The following is a 16,885-nucleotide window of genomic DNA, read 5'->3' on the forward strand; positions in this document are numbered from 1 at the left end:
TGAGACTGATTTTATCAATGCAATTAATATAAATCTCTTTACCTTAGCCTCAGGTAGACTCTTCAGACAAGGGTAAAAAGTAGGCTTGTTCCTCACCAAAATACTATGAATACAATCTCTATACCACAGACTGAAAATCTTCTACACTGAAACCTCTTCAGCCAGGATTCCATACTTCATATTACTCTCAGCAACAAAGTCTTCTGTATTCCTACTAGGATAGCTTATTAAGCCCCATTTAAAGCATTCCGCTGCTTTCCAAATTCAAAGTCCCCAAATCCACATTCTTCCAAACAAAATTCAGGCCTATCACAGTAATACCCCACTACTGGTGCTAACTTCTGCCTTAGTTAGGGTTTTACTGCTGAGAACAGATACCATGACCTAGGCAACTCTTATAAAGAACATTTAATTGGGGCTGTCTTACAGGATCAGAGAGTTTCAGTCCCTTATCATCAAGGCAGGAAATATCCAAGCAGATGGGAGACTGGAGGAGCTGAGAGTTCTACATTCTACATATTCATCCAAAGGCAGACAGGAGAAGACTGGCTTCTAGACAGTTAGGACAAGGATATTAAAGACCAAGGCCATAGTGACACACCTACTCCAACAAGGCCATGCCTCCTAATAGTGCCACTCCCTGGGCCAAGCATATTCAAACCATCACAGTCTATCAGGATTTTAAGTATTTCATACTGTACTATTATTTGCTTTCTTCTCTGATTCTCATCTTAAGGGTCCTTGAGAGTAAACTTCATTCAGCAACTATTCCAGAGCACTGTTTGCTGAACTTTTCCTATGGCAAAAATCTCAGCAATTTTGTATGAACACAGAGCTCATGCTGGCCCAGTTCTAGCAGATTTTCAATTAATTATCCTGTTACTGCCCTAAGGCCTATTTCTTATTCCAGCTTGCTGACTCCAAGATTGGAATTTTTTTCTTCCTAGTTTTCTTTTGGGTTAAACATTAATACTTTTTCCCCCTATGGTAGTTGAATTCTACATGAGGATTGTTATTCTCATTTTACACCTGTTTTTACTGTCACTCCCATGGACTTGCTTTAAATGACCTATAAAAAAGTTCAAATAATATTTCCTATAGATGTACTTCTCTGTTTACAAACACTCCTGAAATTTAGATATTATTTTTGTTGCCTTTCAATGTGCTTTAAAGATTGACAGACAGTAAATTTGAACAGAGACGGATTTTTGGCCCAGAGTTCCCAGTATGTGTACAAGTGACATAAAAAATGCTGAATATTCATTCAGATTTATTATGTTATAGGTACTATTATTTCTAATGCAGATGAATTAGCACATTTTATTGAAATTGGATAGCGACTTTTCACTAGCCTTTCTTTTCCTTGCCAGGCCATGCTTAAGAGTATTAAGGTTCACAAATAAAGTAACAGCTTGAAATTACTTCACGGTATGAATTTCTGAAACATGAGGTTTAACACGGTCTTGTAATTTTGATAGGAAAAAAAAAACTGGAAATAGAAAAATCTAGGCGAGAAGGTGAGACAACCGAGAAGACAAATGAGAAAAAGGGAGGAGTAACCTGTGGGGCTGTTAGCTCCTGTGTGCATGCGGGTGTGGGTCCTGTTGGGCTGTTGTGGTTCCCGCATGTCTGCTGCCCCAGTCGACTGGAACCATGGCAGCTCAGGGAGGCAGAAGTGTGGGAATTTGACTGAGTTCTCTCTTTGTAGTACCAGGTGGATGCTGCGGGGCTCCGCCCAGGCATGGGGAGATCTCAGCCTGAGGTCCCACGGGGGCAAGGCTTTCGAGTGGGGACCCCTGGACAAGAAGGCATGCGGGGATTGACTGGTCTCAGACTCCTAGACAACCAAGTGCTGCTGGGAGAATAGGAAGAGCTGAGACTGGGGACTAATGGGCTGACCTGGCCTGGAGCAGACAGGGACAAGAGAAAAGCCCAGACAGCACCTGTGAGACTCTTTGTTACCAGCACTTGCTTGGCTCCCTTGGCTAGCTTGGTTGAGTTGGCAGGGCTCCATTGCTGGATCTTAGATGTGTCTTCTAGCAGGAGATTAGGTGGTGGCAGCAGTGGCTCATTAGTCAAAGGCCTTCTCCACGGTTCCCCAAAACATGAGAAAGTCCATGGCTTTAAAGGGTTTATTGTCATTGTCGTGGCAGAAAGTAGATGAATCTGGCTGCACCCCCTCACTCTCCCCCAAACTCAGAGCAGACCTGAGTTAAATAGGGAGGGAGAAGGGTCTGGGAAGGAGTGCTTAATTGACTATGCCCTCTAGAGGCCTTCAGGTATCTCATTAATATGGAAGTCTCTTAAGGCAGAGGCCTGTAGTCAAGCCCTCTACCTGTGGGGGGGCTGGTAAGGGCATTGTCCTACCTGACTGAAAGGAGAGGAAGAATGGTGGTCTTTGGCTGCATATTTGGGAGCATGGTGAAATATATGCCATCCCTCAAAGAGTCTCCAGCCATTTCTAGCCAGTGCTCTACCAGAAAGCAAGCTATCCTTTTCACAGTCCCACAGTAATCAAAGTAGGGAAACCTCTTATAAGTACAATAAAATATAATTTTTTAAAAAAAATTTGCTGGAGATAATCCCCCATAAACGGATAACTCCTTTCAAATGACATAGGATATTACTCATAGATTAGTGCATTGTCCAGTTATCATCAGAGAGGTTTCCTCCAACAGAAGATAGGAGTGGGTAAAGATACCATACCGAGAGAGAGAGAGAGAGAGAGAGAGAGAGAGAGAGAGAGAGAGAGAGAGGGAGGGAGAGAGAGAGAGAGAGAGAGAGAGAGAGAGAGAGAGAGACTCTAAATTGAAGGTCTTCTTCGGGTCCCTCCCCTAGGAGCTCAGGGAACCCCTACAATGAGGAGGGGAAGATTGTAGGAGTCAGAGAGTATAGAGGACACCAGGAGAATATGACCATTGAATCAACTAAACAGGGTGCACATTGACTCACAGAGACTGAAGCAGCAAGCACAAGGCATATATGGATGTGCACCATGGGTTCGGCATTTGTTACAGCTGGTAGCTTGGTGTTTGTGGGCCTCCTAATAGTAGGAATGGATACAATCTTGGAACAATTTTTCTCCTAATTGGTTGCATTTTTCAGCCTGGATATGAGGGCTTTTACTTTCTCTCATTGTATTTTGTTTTATTGTGCTTGGTGATTGTTTCCTGGAAGCCTGCTCCTTTCTAAAAGGAAACAGGATGAGTGGATTTATGGGACAGGGAAGGTGGGGAGCAACTGGCAGGAGAGGATCTAGAGAAAACTGTGGTTTCAATGTATTGTATAGGAGAAGAGTTCATTTTCAAGAAGAAAGAGAGAGAGAAAGGAAGGAAAGAAGGAAGGAAGGAAGGAAGGAAGGAAGGAAGGAAGGAAGGAAGGAAGGAAGAAAGAAAGAAAGAAAGAAAGAGAAAAAAGAAAATTCCAGTCCCAGCAGTAGAATATATTCCTGTACGTTGTTGGCCAGGTACATCCCAATATCTCCTTCAAACTCTCCAGGTCACTGCCTTTGCTCTTGATTTTACAGAACTTGATAGTAATATCTTTTGATACCAAATCCAAAGTAACTGAAAGTACTCAAATTAGAACTACTGGTATTTTTGTTTGTTATCGTAGCTTCTCTTCAGACTTCCTTAGTAGCCCATCATTAAAATAGGTAAGGAGAATTTTGGAATTAACAAAACGTACTTATGTTCACAGAAAATGACTGCACTCAGAGTCATTTAATAAAACAGTAAAAAAAAAAAAAAAAAAAAAAAAACAAAAAAAAAAAACCCTGAAGTTTCTCATATATGTGTTTAGCTGCAAATACTGCCTTTTTGTTTCAATTATTAGAGTATTATTCATACACACAAATGTTAGAATTTATACCTAGAAAAGCCTCAGTGTCAGTGATAAGGTGCCTTCCAAGCACATTTCTTCTAATATTGAAGTATTTTCCATGTATCAAATGAGCTTAATGCCAGAAAATCATAATTATAGAAATAAAAGAGAGCTGAAACGTCTATTTTTGACCACTTTAGGATAGCTATCAGTCAGAGATATATATGAATCGGTTTTACATTCAGATGTATCTAGTTTGGGAAATTGTGTGCTCTTTCTAGGTGACCTACTTGGTGATTTTATTTTGCAAAAATTTCTAAAAATTGAGATTAGGGAAGCATTTGCTATTTTACTTCACAAACTATGGCAAACTTTTGTTTGTTTGTTTGTTTAAAAGGCAGTTCATTGAAATTACCTCTTGAACACATGAACTAATATCCTGAATTCCAAAATACTGCCGTGTGGACTATTTTACTAGCTTTCAAACACATTTCCTCAGTTCATATTATTCTTTACATTTATAAAATTCACACTTGTTCCATTTTCCAGAAAATGAGAATCTTCAAGCTGAAAACTATGATTATAGTAACAATCTCATCTGGCTAAAGAACACTTGTATTCTAACCGAAGATTGGTAAAATTCAGCTCACAGGTTTTAGTAGCACTAGTGGCTCCCATGGTCAATCAAAATCCATCCTCTAGGAACACACACACACCTACACACCTACACACCTATACACACACACCTTCACACCTACACACACACAAACACACACAGACACACACATGCACACACCTTCACACCTACACACACACACACACACACATACCTTCACACCTACACACACACAAACACACACAGACACACACATGCACACACCTTCACACCTACACACACACACACACACACATACCTTCACACCTACACACACACAAACACACACAGACACACACATGCACACACCTTCACACCTACACACACACACACACATCCTATAACTAAATATATTAGTATGTCATGTAAAATAATTTCTGATATTTTATAGTTTCTTTTTCTCTACCTTGTTTAATAGTGGATCTCACTAAATAGGTTTTGGTCAAATGTTATTAATGTTTTGAGGGAATGTAAACTTCCCAAACATCTCACTTCTGCTTTCTGCTTTCTTTTATTATGTAAGCCTTTTCATATACATTTCTGCATTCTTTCTAACTAATGTTGCTTTGATGGAAAGGTCAGCAAACACATTAATTTCATGAACATTTCCTGACATTCTATTTACTCACCTGCTAAATAATCCTCACTGCATACATAATTGCACTAATTTACATATACTTTACAGTTGTATTATTCATAGATTCTAAATCTTACAGCAGGAATAGAATTACTCAGAGGTAATATTGCACTGATTGGTACACAATGAAAACCTAATGTAATATTTTTAACTATTGTTTTTATATTGAAAACAGATTTTTCATACAATATACTAATATTAAGTTTTCCCTCCCCAAAGTCTGAAATTCACACCCTGTCTTTTTATCTCTCCCATTAGAATACAAAACAGCATCTAAGAAACAATAAAATAAGATAAAATAAAAACAAAGAAACCTCAATACAAAAATTAAAACGGCAACAACAAAAGAGAGCCAAAGAAAATCACAGAAACATAGACTTTGAGACATGCATATTTGTGCACACAGAAAACTTGTAAAACAAAATTGGAAGCCATAATATATAAGCAAACTATCTATGGGTTTAAAAAAATAGCAAGCAAAAAGGCAATAAGCCTTCCAAAATGCAATTAATTTTATTTTGTGTTTGCTATCTATGATAAGGTATTTGGCCTCCCCTTAGGCAGTTTGTATACCAAGCATGACTCCACTAGAGAAAATTATTTCTTTGTGAGAAATACTCTGGATTAGGGTTGGAGACTTGTATCTATTTCCCTTCTTAACACCAGGACCTCATCTAGACTTACATCAGCTGTATTCAGTGCCACAAGAAACACCATCCACATGCAAATCAGCTATGGAAACTACATATAATAAAAGAGAAGTAAATTTGAGCTAAAACAAGAACATTAATTTTGTGTATTTTTTTTATATGGGGAGAGAAGAAAGAAAGAAGCCAGAATTGGGGAGGACAATAAACTCCTGTGAAATACAAGTAGAGGCAGGTAGAGACTACCAGGATAGAGAGCCTTAAATTGGGAAACATGTGCTGGACAAAGACATAAAGAAAGTGGGGAAAGAGATGACTAAATCTATGGTTGTAAGAAGACATGAAAACCTATAGTCTATAAGCTAATTAAAATTAAGTTTTAAAAGAATGAATGGAGGTAACCTATACAAGTGCATAATGCTAACGCATGAGAAGCCATAGATTAACAACTGAAAAATCCTAATACTGTATATGAAATATTTTTCTGTAAATTATAAGTGGAGAAGGCCACAGTCACCACAAATAAATGTAGACAAGTTGTTGAACCATACTGCTAAAGACAGTAACAACCTAGGTTTCCAGAAACAGAAAAACTAAACTAATAGTTAATTGTAAATATCGTCCCTGTTTATTAGTGTATGTAGTGTGTGAAAGGGGACTATTTGAGTTGCTAGAAGACGGAAGGTCATAATAATCTTATGAACTGTGAAACCTATAAGCTACAATATCCAACTGGAAAAAAAAGACATTTTCCCCATTTTTATTGGATATTTTTTAAATTTACATTTCAAATGTTATCCTCTTTCCCAGTTTCCCCCCTCTAAACCCCCTATCTACCCTCCCTTCCCCGGCTTCTATGCAGGTGTTCCCCCACCCATCCACCACTCCTGCCTTCCCACCCTGGCATTCCCCTACACTGGGGCATTGAGCCATTACAGGAACAAGGGCCTCTCCTCCCAGTGATTTCTGACAAGGTGATCCTCTGGTACATATTTTGCTGCAGCCACGGGTCTCTTGATGTGTTCTCTTTTATTGGTGATTTAGTTCCTGAGAGCTCTGAGGGGTCTGGTTGGTTGATATTGTTGTTCTTCCTATGTGGTTGAAAACCCCTTTAGTTCCTTCAGTCCTTTCTCTAACTCCTCCATCAGTGACCCTTATGGCACAATAGTGGCCTTTCTAATATGTAAGTAACTCGCCAAACAGTAGTATTCATGAGAAGACCCACAACTTTTATTTTACCAATTTGACATGGTGATAATCTAACATCTAACAATATTTATACCCATACTGAAATTCTAATCTTCAGCCTTGATTAGAGAAGTTTCTCTTTGCAACAAATACTGGTAAATGCATAGACTAATGGATACACAAATAGCTGAGAATATGTGTCAGTTGAGTGTTCAGCACTAAACAGGATATTTTTTACCATGCCCTTTCAGCTTCAGGGAAATTTGTAAAATGGTAGAAGGAAGAAATCCAAGATCAAAGGAAGAAGAAAAGCTTCAAAATGCAATTTTATGGGTATGACACAGTCATTGTAATGATGAACTCATAGAGATCCAGTTGCCTGTATTGGACTTGCATGAGATTACAACTGTCAACATGTAGTCATGGATGGGGAGGCACTCCAAAAACCTTAAATGCACCTGGATGTTAGGGCATAAACCATCACTTGCTGCTTATGTACATTAAATATGTACTTGAAATTAAGAGACTGAGTTTTAGATTGCCAGTTCTGAAGCCTGGTGTATTCCTGTGGTAGAAAATGCACAGATTTCTTTTTTTGTAAAGTACCTGCTACGCAAATTTATAGTGTGCTTTTTAACCCTCTGCTCATCACTGCAGGTACTGTTTTCTTTGGGAAGAAACCCCATGTTGAAACCTGTATGTTTCAATTGCTACTTTCCTGCTTCCAGGAACATAAAATCAGCTTTGGGCCCTTGGATTTTTGTTTGTTTGTTTGTTTGGGTTTTTTTTGGTTTGGTTTTTTATATTTTGTAATACAAATATATATATGTGTGTGTGTGTGTGTGTGTGTGTGTGTGTGTGTTATTTATGTGTGTGTGTATATATATATATATATATATATAGAGAGAGAGAGAGAGAGAGAGAGAGAGAGAGAGAGAGCGAGAGAGAGATCCTATTTTACTTCTCTTGATACTCCAAAAAGAGCAACATCAAATTTTCATTGTTCCTTTCCATATCGTTGCCTGTGCCAGTTCCAGCCCATCTATTTCTGATAATTACCATGAAGACGACTTAATCTTGAAAGTGCTGTCCTTCAGAATGTACCCAGGATGTCTAGAAGGAAATCTGAATTGAATTTCAGTATTGGAGTCTCTGAAGGATGAAGTTTTAAAGAGTAAAACATTTTCAACAATTGATTGTACTACTATTTTGTACACATATGCTAGGAAATACAAATATTAGCTAGGAAAAAACTTCACAAATGTGTTCAGTGTGATTATTTTTATGAGACATTTTATAGTGAGGAGCTAGGCAATGAAAAAGCTGATTTTTAATCATTTTGAGTATTGTTTCTTGTAGTCTATGTTAGCACTAGGTAATCAAATAACATAGCGTTTCAAATGATTTTTCCCCAAAATGTCAAAATGATGACATGCATTGACCAGAGTAACTAACAACTTAAGTGAATATGCAAACAATGAATGTAAAAATGGAATATAGGCTAAAATAATACTTCTGTTATTTCTCTAAATATTTAAAAGTGTTATGTGATATAGACTACAATAAAAAAAATTATTAGATTTATAAGAAACAGCAATTTTAGGGGAATACAGGATATTACTTGATAGCTATATTATGGTGCAATTACTTTTTAAAAAAGTATCTCTTATCAGCCTGAATATTCATGTATTCCATCAGAGAATTAAGCATATTAATCTAACAAGGATAATGAGGATTATATCGCACTATCTGAAAATTCTTTTTTTTCTTCCTTAAAAATGATTAAATAAAGCTAGAGAGTTGTTCAGATGTGCTTGCCCTCGACATCTTAGCTAAACTCTGCAGAGCTTATTTTAGTGTTAGTGTACTTGTACACGTGACTATAATAGAAAAAATTGTTACCTAAGGAAGGCTGAGTTCAGAAAAACATGGTTGAAAACATAAGAAAATATGTACATGAATTTCAGTAAGCACATACTAAATATTAATAGAGCAGTCCCTTCTCAGAATTTTTCCATGGCAGCCCAATTTAAACACAATTTCCTGGCACAAAATTACTATAGACTGTATCTGGGAAAGCACAAAAGCAAGACAGAAGGCCATATCCAGATTCAGGTTACACTGACCAGATTGGGTTCTATAGCTATGCTCTGACATCCAACAAGAATAACCATGTCTTATAAATCAGAATGTCTTGTAAATATTTGTCACAAGAGGCACTAAATCACATCCAAAAATCTAGGGGAAAATGTATTTGAGGTAAAAGCCTTCTGCCTTCTTACCTGGAGCTTTTTCACAGTTCCCCGAGGCATTGCTTTTCATGAGTCATTCTTTTGATAATGTTTCAACAGTAATTAGCCAATAACTGATTTATCATAAGTCCCACTTCTAGAAGGGGAACCCATACCTGAAGAACTTGATTGCCAAGGGATGTAAAACCAAACAATACTGGTTTAATAAAACAAGTACATACATATGTGTGTGAGTACATGTGTATGTATGCATGTGTGTCTGTCTGTACATATATATATATGCATATATATATAATATATGTGTATGTATGTATGTGCACATGTATATAATGATATATGTATATATACATATACACACATATACATGTAAACATACATAGTGATGAATTGAGTCCTAATGACATTCTGCTGTACTGTTATATAAGTATGTTTCCCATCCATCTTCAGAGACTGCTCTTCTTCTGGCAGATGGAACAGAGAGATCCACAGCAAGACATTATGCAGAGCTGAGAGAACTTGGAACATTCTGTCCTAAATGGTAGATATCAAAATGGTTTATATCAAATCCATCCTTTCAGATCTCAGGGATCCCCAAAGAACAGAAGACAAAAAAGTGTAAGAGTCAAAGGGGATTAAGGACACAATAAAACAAGACCGGCTTGCTCAGTTCTGCACCAGTGTTACTGCTTTTATGGGGACTCTAAGTGTGCAAACAAGTGTGTTTCTGATTCTTGTACCTTCATTGGGGCTCTTTCCCTTCTATTGGTTTGAACTGTCTAACTTTGTAGGAGTTTGGTCTTGTGATCTGTGTATTCAGATGTGATTTCTGTGCCCTGGGATCTAGTTATAGTGTGGACATGAGCATTGTCATGAATATTGAAAAATCTCCTGTATCAATGTGGCATCAAGAATGTTCCTCAATTATCTCTGATTGGTTAATAAAGGACTGGGTAAAAGAGACAGAAAGGCTAGACTTCTGATCTACCTAGGCATCTGAAAGAGATGAGCCAGAAAGGAGTTCAACATTGTTTAGGTGAAGTTTCAGGAGAGGTTTGCCATGAGTCAGGTGAAGGTCCAGAAGAAGGGCCATGAGGCAGAAGGAGAAAATGAAATAAGGTCACCATGAGGTTGGGTATGTGGAGGAGTCTCCAGGATATTTGGCCATGAGGACACAGGTGGAATACAGCAAGCCAGGGTGACTCAAACTTCAAGTAACATGAGTTGTAGATAGCTTGAAGGTTTCAAATACTTAGCACCTGCTCAGTCATAGTGCTTAAAGTTCTCTAATAAACTTAATAGGTCCCTGTCATTTTGGCAGCTAGCCAGGTTAGAAAAAATTCATCCATTTTTAAATACCATCCTATATACAATATGATGTGATGGTTCTTGTTTTATCCTAATTTATTTTGTTACCTTTAAAACATGAATGATTGAAAGAAAGAACAGAAGAAAGAAAGAAAGAAAGAAAGAAAGAAAGAAAGAAAGAAAGAAAGAAAGAAACGAAGGAAGCCTGATCATTAGAGCAGAGATTGGTAAATGCAGAAATGGAGAAAATCAATTGTTATTTGTTTGTTTGTTTGTTTGTTTGTTCATTTTTAGTCGAGTTTGTCAAAAGTAATGATAGCTTTCTTCTTTAAATACCTTTTTAAAAGTGTTGAGGTTTGATTTCTTCTCTGCCATAATTGTAAGAAAGGAAATGATGAGAAACATATTTGAACTTAGAGTTATTTTACTTTTTTACATTCTAAGTGAAGAAGACATTAGTAAAGACATCACAAAGAAAGAGTACTAGAGAAAACTGTTATTTTAATGGTATGTATTAAATATGGTACAGATACCATCTTAAAAGACAGAGGAAAAGAATTAACATTCACATTTTTATGTTAAAGATAAAATTCTGTGATATTTAATAACTTGTAATATTTTTTGAAAGGTTAAAATTTACTATTAAGAAATATTTTTATTAAATGTTACTGAAAATATGTGTATATAAATATGTGAACATGTAACATACAGACACACACTTAAAAATCCCTGTTTCTAAGTTTTGGGTTTTTTTCTACTTCACTACAATCTGCTATACATGTAAGAATTTACTTTCTGTTTTGTTTGTTTCACTTTCATATTTCAGATGTTCTGAGACAGGGTCTCACATAGACATGGTCTACCTCAAAACTGCCTCTGTACTGTCTTATCTTTCTCCCTTCACTTAAAAGATGCTATGACAGCATGTATCTCCATACCCAATGTGTTTCCTGTTTTTTCTTTTTCCTTTTTTCTTTGTTCCTTTGTTTCTTTCTTCCTTCTTCCTTTTTCTCTGTCTCTCTGCCCTGTCTCTCTTTCTGTCTCTCTCTGTCTCTCTCTGTGTCTCTCTCCTCTCTCTCACTCGCTCTGTCCTCTCTACTCTCTATCCCTTCCTCCTTCCGTCCTTCCTTCCTTCCATTTTTTTCTTCCTTCCTTTCTTTTTCAAGGCAGGAACCTTGAAGCAGTAGCTAAGCCAGCAATCATAGAAAAGTATTATTTACTGGCTTTCAGTTCAAGGCATGGGCATGCTCACTCTTTAATACCCCTTATATTGTTCTGTGCCTTTCCCATCAATCACTAAGAAAATGCACCACAGGTGTGTGTATTGGCCAATCTGGCAGAAGCTTTTTTTTTTTTTTTCAACTGATTACCTCTTCCCAAGTGTCTTTTGCATGCATCAAGTTGACATAAAATGAGCTAGTGTAGTAAGAAATATAGATTTTAAGCTTAGAGGAAGTAGAAATAATTATAGCAGTTGTACATTGGGAATGATTTGGAATAACTAGTGTGGTTCCTATTTGGAAAAGTAATTGGAGAAAAGAAAAAGAAATGCACTTAAGAGATTACTATGGTAGTTAGGACAGAGATTATATCTGGGAGAGCCTGAAGGAATATCTGACTAATGGGAGGAAAGGAAAAGGCAAACAGGGAGCAGCATTTCCAGATGTTTGGCTTGCATATTTTGGGATGTGCTACTCTATACACTGGAAATAATAGATGAGGAATGGAATAAGGGAAACAATGATCTGTAAAAATGCTAACATTAAGACAGCTGTGGGAGAAACAAGAAAATCTTAACTGAAACAGGGATGTCCTAAGTCAATAAAGAGCAGAGGAAAAAAATGACCTCACATGGAAGACTGGAAAGTGGAGAAAAAAGAGACATGCTGAGGTTCTGAGGCATTGTCTTATTCCCTTGTCAGTCAGTTACACAATAGAGATGACTGACTAGCTGTCATGCCAAGAATAATCAAGGATGAGTTTCTGAACATATGATCTTGTTAGTAGAGTTTGAGGATAAGGAATTTTTTTGTTTTCCTCATTTTTAAGGAAATAGAATTGTAACTTCAAGGAAGATAGAAAATAACTTTTTTCACATAAATAGAAGATAGACAGAATGGTCAGAAATCTCTGCCATCAGCATAGGTATGATTTCAAATGTATGATGGCAGAAAATGTACACAGATAGTAACTATATATAAATGGCTTTATTAAGCAAGTAAGATGCTATTCTTTTGGAGATAATAGAAAGCTAGTGATATATTCCTAGCAAAGATGAGATTACATTTGCATTTTAGGAAAAATGGCTAGCATAAAACTTAAAGATAAATTCAAACTGTTTTTTTTCTTAAACCAGGTTTCAAGAAGCAGCAGAAGAGTAATATGATAATAATTTTTATGTCTACTAAATAATCCCATGTACATATAAATGTAGAGAACACTGACTAAATGAAGGTCCCTATACTGTAAGACATCTGTGACACTGTGATGTGTTTAATATTCAAGACAGATATGCAACCTTGATAATTTCTCAAAGTAATTAAGACACAGAACAATTTTCTCCAATAGAAAACTAACAGTTCTGAAAAAGCATGCTTTAATAGAAAATTCCAAATGCTAAAATTTCTAGCATTTCATGTTTTGGTAGCATTGTTGCTTTCTCTATAAATTTTATAGGTTTACAAAGTAACGATAAAAGCTCTTAGGACTAGCAAAGATTTGGAGTGGGAGAGAGGATGGTAAGGTTACTGCAATGCTGTCAACTCAGGTTTTCATTAAAGAGTCTGGCCTTGAACGGCACATTGTCAATATTTGAGATAACCTGGAATAGAGCTATAGTCATGAATGTAATAATAATGAATATAACTGGGTTAATGTCAAGATATTTGAGATGCATTAGAGCTTTTAATGAGAATAGGAGACTGTTCATAATCTAAACATGACCTTTTAGCATTGACCATATAAAGGCATAAACAATCAGAGGAATTGTCAACCATAAGTATATAAAAAGGCATGGCCAAATGAAGCAAATAAGAAGAAAGCTTATTTTATTAAGAACTGATGTGTCTTTTATTTCCTGACAGGTAATGAATAATTTAATTTTCCTCAGGGATCTGCCTATTCTTTTCATTCCCACTAGTGGTTATTTTTCTCCCCTTAGTAAAAGCTCTGTATTCCTTGAAAAAAAAAAAAAAAACATGCACTTGTATAGTCATCTGGAAGTTTGCTTTCTTCTTATGCTTTTTAGCCCCCATTGACTGCCCAGATTTGCTTGATTTCTGACTGCAAGAAAATTTGGAAGGTTTCCATACATCAAACTTGGCCACTTCTGAACAGTCCTAAGAGAAAATTTAGCTTTAATATCACAGCTTTCTTAGGAGTAGAGCCAACTGGGACATGTGACACATAATGGAAAATAACCACTAGTTTTAAGCTTTGGGATTCACTGAAGCACGAAAGGGCTCTGAGGATATTTCAGTTATGATTCTGTTCACACCATAATCCCTTCCATCATTGTGAGTCACAAGCGACCTTTTTACATTTCAACTCAACACTCATCCCAATTGAGTACACCAGTCAGTTGACAAATATTTAGAAGGGCATCTGTTCTATGCATAACAATCTGATCCATACTATAGGGGAATTCTTTGAAAATACTCAGTTAGTTATATGACTGTTCATGGAGTAAGTACTTCCAGGAATGATTTCATTCATAGAATCACTTGAAGAAGTGAAACTTACTATGTGAAAACAAATGTTACTAAATACATTTCTGAAATATTCACTTGGAACTGTTAAATTTACAAGTAATGGGAGACTCATGCATGAAGAGCTATAATTATTAGGGATAGTATACAGAAAGATATATCATCCTATAGTAGTTCAGAGTAGAAAGACCATATTTCATTTGAGATTGGCTATGCACAGAGGTTAGGCAGAGCTAATAACAAATATACTATAATGGATATATTTAAAGTAACTTTGTGATTAAATACTTGTTGATAGAATGTGTGCATCCATGAGAAAGTTGTTTACAGAGTAACCTCTTTTAATATACATTTGAATTTGGCTTTAGGCCATGACTATCAGTATAACATTATAATATTGTAAAGGTTGTACATTACTTTTGTTCGTTTATAGTTAATGCGGAAACGCAATAGAATGTTCTGTGGTTCAGAGCTATGGGAAAGCATATAAATAAAATGTAGTCAAGAATAGGCCTATGAAAGATGTACTGAATCATACATATAAATAGGGTTTGGAAATGCACCCAAAGAGGGATAGCACTGTGTAGAGAAAAATATTTAACAAAAGCATTGATATAGGACAATGCAAACCCTGTAAATGAATTAATGTACATAATATAAAGGCTACAGAGGAGATCAACAAGTTAGGTTTGTGCTAGTGTCTCTTTCCCTGGAAGACATGGTCAAATATCTATTCTCCCAGATCAGTCATCAAGAACAAGCCAAAGAAGCAAGTCTTTCTAAGTGTAGCTTTGGGTAATCCCTACATTAATTAAGGCTACCTACAGAAACATACATAAGGGATTATAAAGGTAACAGAGTATTAATCAAATATGCTTAACTTTGAATACCTAATAAACAATGTCAATGTACCAATGTGCTAATAGTATCTTGCTGCAGTTAGCTAATGAAATCCGTATGAAGACTAAATCTGTTAATCGGAACATTTAATGAAGTAAAAATAATAAAGCTGTGAGTGGAGTAGCATCATGTTAGTACAGACCTCTCCACAATTTGGTACTACCATGCAACCACTATTTTTTAGATTAAAACATTCCTAGGATTAGAACAAGAGATTTCTTTCATTAAACTGGTTGATTTATATTTTCAGATAGGCAAACATTTAATTTTTTATCATAATTATATATATATATATATATATACACATACACACACACACATACATATACATATACACACAGAGAGAGACTGAGAGACTGAATCATTAAGCATGGTGCCAACATGAAACTGAACCAGCTCCTCTAGCTATACACTGTTTAAAACCAAAATATGACAAATGGACTTACAAAAAGCTCCAAAATATATAGCTTTTGTGAGAAATGCTTTAATTTTGTAACTTCAGATTCAAATGTGGTAAATCATGTACATTTACAAAACTAAACAAATGAATATATTTTTCATGAAAGTTGGGAAGTTTGTTTCACAATTTGATAACTCATTTTGTTACTTTCCATTGCTAAACCTAACTTTCTATTATAATCTTTTGTTCCAACTCTCATACTCCCCCGCCTATGTCATTGTGTTAGTCACAAAAGCAATGCATACACAATTTTATAATGAGGCAGAGGTGGCTTTCATCTTGAAACTTCCTATGTGGCCATGCCAAATGTCTTTGGACTTGTAGTGCCTTCCTTGTTACTAATTATTTATGTTGATGATCTCAAATGAACTACTGAATGATCCTAACAAGTTAGATAGATTAAGATAGTAATTATAGAATTCCCCACAAAAAATAAACAAACATTAGCTAGAAATTATTACAGATGTCTCCTATGGAGTAGAATGGAACTGTGGTCAGTGAGTCTACAAAAATCTGAATTACCCAGGCAAGAATTAAATAAATGCTATCAAATGGCATAGACTATGTAAGTGTTGAGAAGGGAATGGATTGCAGGAACTCCAGGTGACTTCACAGAAATGTAGTATGGGCATTGAATTTGAGATATGGTGTGCGGTAGTGAACAAGGCTAGACCTGGAAAGGTCTTAGATACCACAATATTTATTTGGTTAGTCATGAAGGTCCTTGGGGTAAAAGAGAGGCTCTGTTAAGTTTCAAGGATAGGGTGTATTTAAAATTGCAAAAGTTTTGCAATTTTTTTCTATTTATACACTAGGGATTTTATTAGAGTGCAAAACCAGAGATAAAGGCTTTAGCTCAGAAGATTTTATTATGACTAAAAGATGATCATGATTGAACCAGAAATGTGGCAGAGAGAGTAACAGAGCAAGTCTCACCTTAATCCAATAGGTTCTGTATTTTACTTGTTGTGTAGATTAAGAAAAACTTAAATACAATACTCTTTGAAGCATTATTGATGGAAATAGTTTGTTCTTTGTTACAAGAATAGAATTTCTTAGTATATAAAACTATCCCCCTTGTAGGCTGAAGTTACCCTTTGTGAATATTTGAAGAATGTTCAGAATGCCCTTATAATTATCAGAGTATCTGCAATAGTCCTATAGTAATTGTCTTTATCTAGCATCAGTCATAAGGCAATGGATTTTCCTCTAGCTTTATAGTACCTGAGTGTTTCCTTGTCTAATTACTTTTAGGTTATTTCCCAGGTGGTAATAAGAGGAATTTTATGGTGATAGGATTTACTCTGAGGCC

This window comes from Arvicanthis niloticus, chromosome 25, assembly GCF_011762505.2.
Source record: "Arvicanthis niloticus isolate mArvNil1 chromosome 25, mArvNil1.pat.X, whole genome shotgun sequence".
Lineage (NCBI taxonomy): Eukaryota > Metazoa > Chordata > Mammalia > Rodentia > Muridae > Arvicanthis > Arvicanthis niloticus.